Source organism: Ammospiza nelsoni, chromosome 6 (assembly GCF_027579445.1).
Source record: "Ammospiza nelsoni isolate bAmmNel1 chromosome 6, bAmmNel1.pri, whole genome shotgun sequence".
Classification (NCBI taxonomy): Eukaryota; Metazoa; Chordata; class Aves; order Passeriformes; family Passerellidae; genus Ammospiza; species Ammospiza nelsoni.
The window spans coordinates 18,873,887-18,884,985 of NC_080638.1; positions in this window are offsets into that span (position 1 = coordinate 18,873,887).

Genomic DNA, 11,099 nt, shown 5'->3' on the forward strand with positions numbered 1-11,099 from the left:
TGACAGGGTAGTTTGTCCCCTGGTTTCAGAATAGGGCTGCATGTAGTCATAAGAGCCCCTCTTTCCTTCTCTTCCTGATTCTTAAAAACCCACTTACCCCAGTTATGCATGTGGATTGATCTATCATCCATCTATCAACATACATACACTAAGATTCATTTGGGCAACCCACTCAACTTGATCACCTAAATGCCTTTGTGCTTCATGGCCTAGTTTCTGAGCACCAGACAATCTCCTCATTGTTTCTTAGAGAAGTAAGCTGCTCTGCCCCTTTCATGGAGTAGCTTACATACTATAGTGCCTCATACTGTTCATGAACAGAGAGGAGCTGGTGGGTGGTGTGATTGTTTGAGCCTGTCTTGGCCAAAATGATCATAAAATCAGGGAATTTGTGATTGCCAAAGAAGTAAGAAATGGGATCAGCAGAACTGCAACTTTGGATTTCTGGAGGGCAGACTTTGGCCTGTTGAGGGCCCTACTTAAGAGTACCTTGGGACACTGAAGAGCAAAGGAGTGAGGAAGAGTGAACATTCTCAAAGAAAATTCTAAAGATAGAGGAGCAGGCTGTTCCCCTGTGCCCAAAGATGAGCTAGGCTGGAACACAGGAAAAAAGAGGTGCATCAACTTCATAAGAAGGGGTGGGCAATTCAGGATGACTACAAGGATATTGTAAGGTTATACAAGGAAAAAATTAGAAGGTCCAGAGCCCAACTAGAACTTAATTTGGTAAGTACAGTAAATGACAACAAAAATGTTTCTATAAATACATTAACAACAAAAGGATAGCTAAGAAGAACCTCCATCCTATCATCATCGCATTGCAAAAGTTCCATACCTTCTCAGTGATTTCTCGTGTGCAGCTCCCCACAGCACAGCCAACAAACTCCAACTCTCTCCTCACCCAGCTAACCCACTCTTTTGGACACTCATCTTATTGGACACAGCTGTGGCCTATTAAGGGCAGGCCTGTTCCTAATCTTTGGTGATTAGTACAGCTGCAACTCCTCAGGTGTGAGATTACCTTCTGCGCTATCTTTATTTTCTTACATTCTATCCCTCTGCACCATCTTTATTGAATGCAGGGGGAAACACACTGACAAAGGATAAGGAAAAGGTCCAAGTACTTAATGCCACATTTCCCTCAGTTTTTAACAATAAGACCAGTTGTTCTTGGAGTATCTAGCACCCTGAGCTGGAAGACAGGGAACAGAATGAAGACCCAATAATCCAAGTGGAAATGGTCAGTGACTCGCTACACCACTTAGACACACACAAATCTGTTGTACTGAGGGAGTTGGTAGGAGGGCCCTAATCCACTTTCAATCATTTGTCAGCTGTCGTGGCTAACTGGGGAAATCCCAGTTGACTGAAGGTTAGCAAATGTGATGCCCATCTACAAAAGGGGCCAGAAGAAGGATCCACAGAGCTATAGGAGTGTCAGCAAAACCTAGGTGCCAGGGAAGGTCAGAGATTGTCCCCCCGTACTGGGCACTGCTGAGGTGGTAGCTCAGAACCTGTGTCCAATGCTGGGCTACTCACTTCAAGAAACTCATTGAGGTGCTGGAGCACGTCTGGAGAAGGACAACAGAGCACAAGGAGACAGGGTCTGGAGCACAAGTCCTGTGAGGAGAGGCTGAGGCTGTTTAACCTGGAGAAAAGGAGGCTCAGGGAGGACCTTACTGCTCTCTACAACTGCCTGAAAGGGGACTCTAGTGAGGTTGATCCCAAGGGATAGGAAGCAACTAGTAGCAAGTGAGGACAAGAGAAACTGTCCTCAGGTTGTGCTAGGGAAGGTTCAGATTGGACGTCAGGAAAAAATTCTTCACTGGAAGGGTGACCAGGCATTGGAACAGGCTGCCCAGCAAAAAGGTGGAGTCACCATCCCTGCAGGTATGTAAAAGATGTGTATATGTGGAGTGCAGGGACACAGTATAGTGGTGAACTTGATAATTTCAAGTGTCTTTTCCAACCCAAATAATTCTATGATGTTGTTCCTTCATGTCTTTGAGAAACAATCTGATTATGGTCAACATGGAGCTGCAGGGAATGTGACTTTTTCTTTTCTCCTTTCTATTGGCAGAGGGGGGGTTACGAATAAAGATTTTCTGCTAATGCAATGGCAACATCAAGAGCTTTAAACCCTGATCTTATGTTTTCTAATGCATGTTCATCTCTTACATTGACTGCTTCCTTATACTGTTTTTCACCCAGAGCATGTTTGGGCACTAAAACAGGCTCCCCAGGGAAGTGGTCACAGCACCCATCTGACAGAGTTCAAGAACAGTTTGGACAATGCTCTCAGGCCTGTGGTGTGACTGTTGGGGTGTTCTGAGCAGGGCCAGGAGTTGAACTCGATGATCCTGATGGATCCCTTCCAACTCAGCATATTCTACGATTCTATGAACTTTGTTGTCCTCATAGGAAGTCATCAGAGCTACAAAATAATACTTTTTATTTTTCTCAAGATGCTACTTGTGTGGAGAACTGGCACTTCATTCTGCCATTATTTTCCTAGATTCATTTCTAACCTTGTTTTTCATGGAAGCAAAATTGCTTTTCAAGAAGCAAATACAATTCAGAGAGGCAGACTTCTGTTTTCAGTGGACAACTTTTCACGGTTATCCATAATTCCAAAGGCATTGAGACCATCATTCAAGCTGCTCAGAAATTTTTAATACCCCAGTGTCATGGAACACACAGTTGTCAAGACAGTTTGATAAACGCACATATGCTATCCCATGGAAAAATCACTCCCTGCATGCAGCCAGTAACATTCCTCACAGTATCACAAAGCATTTTGTAAACACAAGCTAATTGCATTGCCCAGGGATGGTTATCTCACCTGTAAATTCACAAACAAGAAAACCAAGATGCAGAGGTTTAAGTAGCTCGATTACCAAGAAATTTGTGGTTAAAGACATTGGCTCTGAAAATCTTTACCAAGTAAAGATTTATGCTCTAATTACCATGCTCTAAGTAGTGAGCTGTGCTTCTCCAGGGATTCCCCCTTGAAGCACTGTTCCTTTACAACCGCTCTCCCGACTATCTGCTGCAGACCATTCACCTCCTGTCCAAATCTGGTTATTTTCATTGACTGTGGAAGCGTCAACTGAGGCAGCTCATCTCTTGGTTCTGCATGTGCAAGCAGGAAGGTCTCTTTTAGGGAACTGTCACATGTGACTTTGCTAGCTGCATGTGTACCACCACAGATAGGAGGACTTCTGTCCAGGAAATTTTGTGGTGAGCCCCTTAACAAGCTGCCACTGCATGGGAGCTTAAATTAGAAGTCAAAACACTCCAAGGCCTGAACTGCATCCTACAGATGAGCCATTTCCAAATGCTTTCATATAGCACAGGGTAAGAGCAGTTCAGCTGGTGTGCAGCAAGGTCAGGAATAGCTTATCTCAGTATCTTCAGCTCAAATGTCTCAGTGCAGCATATGTTAGGCCATTCTGAAAATTTGGGCTCATGTCTAAAGACAGGTCAGCCTGCATCTGCTTCCCCTTCAAATATTTCCCAAAGTACAGACAGCTGGACTTTTTCAAAGAAAATTGGAAGGCAATTTGTTATGCAGCTCCAAGTGTTCCTCAAATCTTCCCCACAAACCCTTAGCAGTACAGACCTTTGTGCTTCTGCCACTCCACATTCACTGAAGTGAAATTACCCTACTGTAAGACAGAAGCAAGGGCAGGAAATGACCCCATGAGAGGCCCTTCTGGATAGCAATGGTAAGAATGAAGCTGTTAATCATTACACTGCATGGTGATGAGACACTGCTGCCAGGCTAATAAATACTCTGATCCAGCATGGTATGGATGCACATCCAGATGTGTTCTTGTCTGCAGAGGCAGCAGAGGGATTTCAAGGTCTGCAGTGGGTCTGCTGGAGACTGAGGAATTGTTAACAGTGTTAGCAATTTGAATAGTTAAATTGATGAGGGGCTTGGGGAAAATGTCAGTGAATTAGAAATCGTTAGAGACATTTGAGCAGCATTAAGGCTGAGAATTTTGTTGAAGGACATGTTTATTATAGAAATGATTGAACCCTATTAGAAATGAAAAGACATTTTGTAATATCACTTGACTGAAAGAACAAGGGCACAGAAATGTCTGTAAGTGCACACACATATTCAATCACAATGGCAAGCTGTTAAAAAAGCAAAGTTTCAAGCAAACAAAATGAGAGGAAGAATTTGAACAGAGTGGGCAGTTGAAACAGAAGTATTTAACTGCTTCCCGGTTTCTTGGGTCAAGTATGGAATATGATAAAAGGGAAAGCAGAACAACATAATTTTCTGTTTGATTGTCTCTCCTGCTGTTTTGTGAATGGAAGTGGAGAAGCACTGAAAAGATGAATAGGGAAGATGGGGTCTGAAGAGAGAAGAAAAAAAAAAGCTTCTCAAGGCTCTCCACCTTTGTGCGTGAAAAGTTTTATATACTGTAAAACTAATTATTTTAGGAGAAATGCATTGCTGTATTGTCTAAATGTGCAGACAAAGTATTTTTTATAGTAATCAGCAGAAATCATCCATCTCTATAATGTTTTGTAACCTCTTGATTAGCACAAAGTTAATTTGGTGCTTATCAGTCCAAAGCAAGGGGAGCATGAAATTAAGTTGAAGCCAAATTTTTATTTCCTTCCTTTGACAACTTCCTTTTGATATAAACAATCATTCTATTGAATAAGGACTGAGTTTAAAATACATTATAACTTTCTGATTTCTGCTGTTATAGAGTATTTTCATGTTATTCTACATGGCATTTTTCTTTGCTGCCTTTTATTTATCCTCTCTCCAAACCTTCTGAATACGTCCTTAAATACAGCAGGTCCAGTTTAGCTGTGGTATAACTCTCTGGCTTTCCAAATTCCTTTCAAATACAAAATTAGAATTTTGGACTTATTCTCTAGTAATACAAATAGATTAAACGATGTTGAATGTATATGTTTCTTCTCCAGTTTTATGACAAAGCACAGTGGTCCAATGAGCACCTTCTTTCAGTTTTGAAGGCTGAACTTTTCCTCCTCACATTGTAATATTTCCCCACTATTGTCTACAGGAGTTTGTCTTTCTCTCCTGCATCAATACACAGCCTCACAGGCAGGGAGGCTGCACTTCTGAAACTGCCACCTGGAGTCCTCAAGAAGCCACTGAGGATGGAAATCCATCAGCAGAGTTTTCCAGTGATTATTACTCCCCATGGTCTCTCTTGGGTTTTGTGCAGCTGGTGGAGTGCTGCTGCATTGAAGGGCAGCTATGATGAATGAACTCTGGATGGGTTAAAAGCTGGACCATAATCTGATGTCTCCTAACAAGGTTTCCCTTCTCTAGAAATTCATGGCACATTTACGAGTCTCCTTCCTTCTTCTCCCATCCTTTTTGCTTCTTAGAGAATCGTAGTTTAAAGAGATATTTCAGAGGTATTGTTCAGAGATATTTCACTAAAAGTGAGTCACTCCATATGCAGAGCTGCAGCATGTCCCAGTCTTATTGAAACAAAAAGGACTTTGCACACTGAAAATGATGCTAACAAGCCCAACTTTACAATGCAAAATATATCATAACCTTTCTTGCTTCTGTTGCCTTTTCTCTCTGTTTTTCCTACATTAGTGGATGCTTCCATTCAAGAGACATTTAAAAAGGGTATTTTTTGAGGCCACTTGGAATTGCCATTCTTGATACACTTGATATCCCTACTGAAATCTAATTTGCAGTATGGGGCTTTGTAATTTCATGCTAGAACAGCAGAAAATGGAAGAATAACTCATCCAGAAGGAGAAGATTATGTAACAGTAGTGAAGGAGAATGAGCAGAGACAGGGAAGATCCTCTGGAAAGTTGCTGGTTCTGCAGTGCCATCCACCTGCTAATTGGTTTCAAACGATGGGGAGACACACTGCCAAAAAGCAGAAGAAAAGAGAGGGGGAAAAAAAAAGCTTTGTATTAATACAGCTCAACTACATTCATTCCAACAAATAGGTATATATTGCAACTGAATAAAATCCTCCTCTACTACCCAGGCTCCATTTAATGAGCGTCTGCCTTTGCTTCTATGGACAAGGTATGTACTCCAGACATTGAGAAAGGGGAGTGAGACATTTGATGTGGGATGAGCTCAGCCTGCTACAAGTCACACCAAACTGAAGTGGGAATTTGAGTGCTGGGAGAGTCACAACACCTCACAGTGAGGATTTGGTGTGATGGTCTAATGGAAGCTGTGGACTCTGCCCCAGAAAGGACACCGATTAGCAAAGCAAAAGAATTGCTGACAGACACACTGAAGAAACTTTGAAGATTGATAAGCTGGACTTGGAAACCTCATTAATTGTTCCAACACATGGATGCTCTAAAGGTGCCACAGAGTTCCACTGGAAAATAGGGTAGACAACCCTATGCAGGCTGCTCTGCTTGTCTTGGTATTGTAGCATGTGATGGTGGGACTAGTGTGAGAATAGCAATGACAGTGCTGTATACAGATATTATACATTAGGGTTACATTACTTCATTAGACATTAGCTGAGAGTTAATCAGTGCACAAAAATATATCACTTTCAAAAGAGGGAAGTATTTATCACTGAGTGATGAAAGGCACCATGATAGGATTCTAGGCTGCTTCTTACCTTGAGAATACCCACAGCAGAGCCATGGAAAAAATGGCTGCCAACCTAGGCTACACAACCACAGGCTCAAGCTGGAGAAAAACCAAGGACAAGAATTTACACAGATAGCAGCAGGAGATGGATGGGAGAACCAAGCAGAGAGCACTAGAGGAGCTCTGCTGCAATGGCACCCCACTAGGTGTTTGTTCATTCTACCATTTTTGTAATGCAGTATGAATTGTCCTTGCTGCTGCTAATGTTATGGGGATTGCTGTTTTATCGATCTATGCACCATGATTTTCACGTTTGTCTCCTAAATGGCTACTGTTATCTAAGAATCTCATGTACAATTCAGCTGGAATTGCTCTAACATGCAGAATGCTATGTCATCTAAAAATGGGGTCACTTCACTGTTGGTAACAGCTCTCCGAATATTCATTCAGTAAACATACCAAAAGCATCAGTCCTACCTGGTGCCTTTTACCACCCCATTAAATACTTTCCCGTTTTGAAAAATGCTATACTTCTGTGTACTGTTTAACTCTCAACTGATTTCTAATGAAGTAATTTTACCCCATAGCTCTTAATTTTATTAAAACACCGTTTGATATTTTTTTCCACAACATCTTGCAAGGAACAGCCACGCAGCTGGAGCAGGCAGTTTGGAACCATGGAATAGTGACATCCATACTATGTCACACTTGGACAGGGTGGAGGCTATCAGAGCACAGCAGTGTTCTGCAACCTTGACCATGCTTTCTTCCCCTAACATAAAAACCTCTCTGGTTAACAAATTGTCTTTCAAAACTGAAAACTTGCAAAATAAAAGATGGCACCTCAGAGAAACAGTAGCAGAGCTGGATATTGGAAATTGGAACTCACTGAAAGAAAGTGAAGATTTGAAGGATGAGTTTGGGTGACTGCAGGTCAGTGCAAACTGTTTGAGGACATCAGTAGAACACCTACACAGGGAAGTGGAGGATTCCAGGGAAAAACAAAGAAAACAAATCAAACTATTAGAACTGCAGAGTAAAAATTTGGATTAAATCAATGAACAGCTGAAGGCAGAGATCATGGAAATCTCCTGCCATATTTTTCCATGCTAAGATAATAGAATGTAGCAAAAGATCAATATATTAGAAGCAAGAAATAGGTTTGAAAATTTGAGACCTTTGGAATGCTTGCAAATCACACTGGGATTGAAAGAGAAAGTATTTGAGCAAGAAAAACTCAGAGCCCGCCAGTTAAGGAACATATTAGAATAACTTTATAAGCTCAGGGAAGTACAGAGGAATTGGATTCTGCAAGTGAAAGGACCACTATAAGAATTAGCTGGGAAAGCTGCAGTTTTGGCAGTGATAAGAACAGATCCTAGGCATTTGCCCCCTTATAAGCACGCTGAAGCCAAGCTTCTGGAGACTCTCAAGTTAAAACATGAAGTGTCTTCCATTACATTTGGAATATCTCAAAGGTTTTGCTGATAGTAACAGTTTACTTTGGATTTTCCTGATACTATTTTATTAGTAGCAATATTCCACTATGTTTAGTGGCAATATATTTGATATACTGGTGCAAATCCTTACCCATACTTCAGTTTTAAAAAATCAACTATTACCATTTTGGGAATAAAGCCTCTGCAAAGTTGTCCACATTTAGTAATTTTCCCTTGCACAGGTTTTGACTATGATAGAGTTAAATTTTTTAACTAGGTTGTGTGATGTTACATTTTAGATGTTCAATTAAAACAGGGATGTTTTCATTATCACTGAGCAGTGCTTACACAGTGTCAAGGACTTTTCTGCCTCTCACACTTCCTCACCAGCAAAAAGGCTGGGGGTGCACAAGAAACTGGGAAGGGGCACAGCTTAATAGCTGACCCTAACTGATGCAAGGGATATCTCACACCTCATGAGGCCATGCTCAGCAATAAAACTGGGAGTGAGGGATGGAAGCATGAGCTGCCATTTCTCAGGGCTGGGCATCAGTTGCCAGTGAGCAAATGTTTTCTTCTGCATCACATTTTTTACTCCATTTTGTTTGCTGTGTGTTTTTTGCCCCCTCTCTTTGTTGTCTGTGCTTCTTCCCGCCCCCATCCCCTTAAAAAAAAAAATATTAAATGCCCTTTATCTCAAGGCACAAGTTTTCCCACTTCTACCCTTCTGATTCTACCCTTACTAGGGCAGAAAAGAACAAGCAGCTGAGTGTTGCTCAGCTGCCTAGCACAGTGAAACTACACCATCCCTTCTTTGCATTAATACATGAGTTCATGTAGGCTGGTTTTAGAAATCAAGTTAACTTTAGGTTCTGAGCATAGGTTTGGGGGTTTTTTTCAATTAGATTGTTAAGTGTGAATATATTTTATAGTAGATAGATGCATGTAGTAAAAACCCAAAAGAGAACTCACTGCTTCAGGCAAAGGAGGAAAAAAAATGCAGTTTGTGCTAATTTGACTGAAAGTGGGCAATGTTCAGTGCTTCATCCAGAATCCTGGAATCCACTTCCCTACTAGATTGTCAGCTTCTATGTTTTTCATTTACAGCTCACACTGCAGATTGCAGAGGATATGTTTTCTCCAGACTTTGAGAAAGAGCATGGAGAATCTTAAAGATGTGGGAGGGTATGTTAGTTTAGGCTGGTCAAGAAGGGCTTTCATTAGTGGACATTAATTCAGGCAGTGCATAATCCCACTTGGCTAAAAGCTTTTTTTTGTTTGTGTATCTAGAGACAATAGCCAGTAGAACTTTTAAAATACAAATAAATAAAAACATGTAATTTCTGTGAATGAAAAGTTAAATCCTAAAGACCAATGTATCAGCTGGCCAACTGATAATCATGCTGAACCTTCGAGTTATTCCTGACATTTGTGCACATAGCAGGTAGAGCACGCTTGCCAGGCAGAAGCTGGCAAACAAACAGTGCACAGAACAAATATGATAGAGGGAAAAAAAATCTGAGATGATGGTGAAGGGAAAATTGTGATTCCAGTGCATCATTTTCACTTTAGCTTGTAGCAGTGGCAGTGGAGAAAAATTCTGGAGATGAAAAGCCTAGAACAACCCCTTAATCTCTTCTGTGCCTGTCCTGTGTGACAAGCCACCCTTTGAAATCAGAAGAGATACAGTTTAGATGACTGAAGTTTGAGCATAGAGAGATTGGGCAACACTCAGAGGTAAGATGAAGTCAGAACAAAGAATTTAAGATGCTGAACTGCGACTCAGTGGAGCTAAATTTTCTTTCTGCATCCTTCTTCCCTTTCCTCTGGCAAGTCACTTATCTCCCCATATCTTAGTCCCCCAACTGAATAATGAGGCAGTAATATTAAATGGTGTTTTTATTTTCGTACTTGAGAGCATTTGTTTGTTTGTTTGCATTAAAGTAGTAAAATATTACAGAACTGAAAGAGGGAATGATAAGGTAAATGTTGAAAGAACAAAGTGGAGGGGCAGTTGTGGAAAAGGCTAAAGGTAGGAATCTCTTACTCTGGATCAACAACATCAGTCAGAATAGTTTATGTACACATAAAAATGGTTTAATCAGAGAAAATGCCTGGTATAATTAGAACCCAATCTAAATAGAGACTTTAAGTACTATTGTTATCAGGTAATAGGAATACTGAGATATGAACTGCCTGTGCACAGACATTAGTGCCAAGGTAGTCTGAACTGTACTACCTGGTACTTATTGACAATTGCACCTGTGCAACACCAGACTCATGGTACCTAATTCTTGTTGCCCAGTGCCACAGGGAAAGCTACAAGAAAAACAAAGGTTCAGCAAGGTCAAAGTTAAAAAGGAGAAATGGTCACAAAGCAGGGGTTCCAGAAATACACTGTGAGAAGAGTCACAGAAGATTACTCTGCAGTGGGGTAGATAGCTTTGTCACCTTCATTTTTCAACAGACCTTCCCAACTAGCTTCATCTGCTGTCATGTATCCATAATACACATGAAACCTGAGGGTGGCTTCCATAAAACTTCAGAGGCTTCTGTAGGAGCCAAGAGAAGTATTAGGGCTTGCAAACATATTACACAGCATAAAGTTGTTACTTCACATAATGTGTAAATGTTTGGTGAATTCTACAGAGAGAGAAAACAAATCTTTCTCTGATTTTGATAAACTATTTCAATAGCAGTACTTACAGGTCATAGTAAAATAAGGGTTTTTTCTGGTAAACTATGGATAAAGAACAAGAATGAAGAAAAATCACATATGCAGCACTTTCTACATATGCAGTTCTTTCTACGACTGGCAGTCTTTATGAATGATGTATAAAGGCTCAGATAATCCTATGATGTTTCTGTCTTTCTGTCTTCCCTATCTTTATTTTAGGAAATAAACTAAAGGAAAGGATATTATGTGCTTGGTTATCACATAAAAAAGCAAAGTTGTATTTTTAATTAATACATTTTTTGTGTTCTGAATATAGCTGCAGGGCTGGATTCCTGCAGGGGAAATGTCTGTAATTACAGTCAGGTGACACCACCTTCGTGTTGAAGGAACCAAT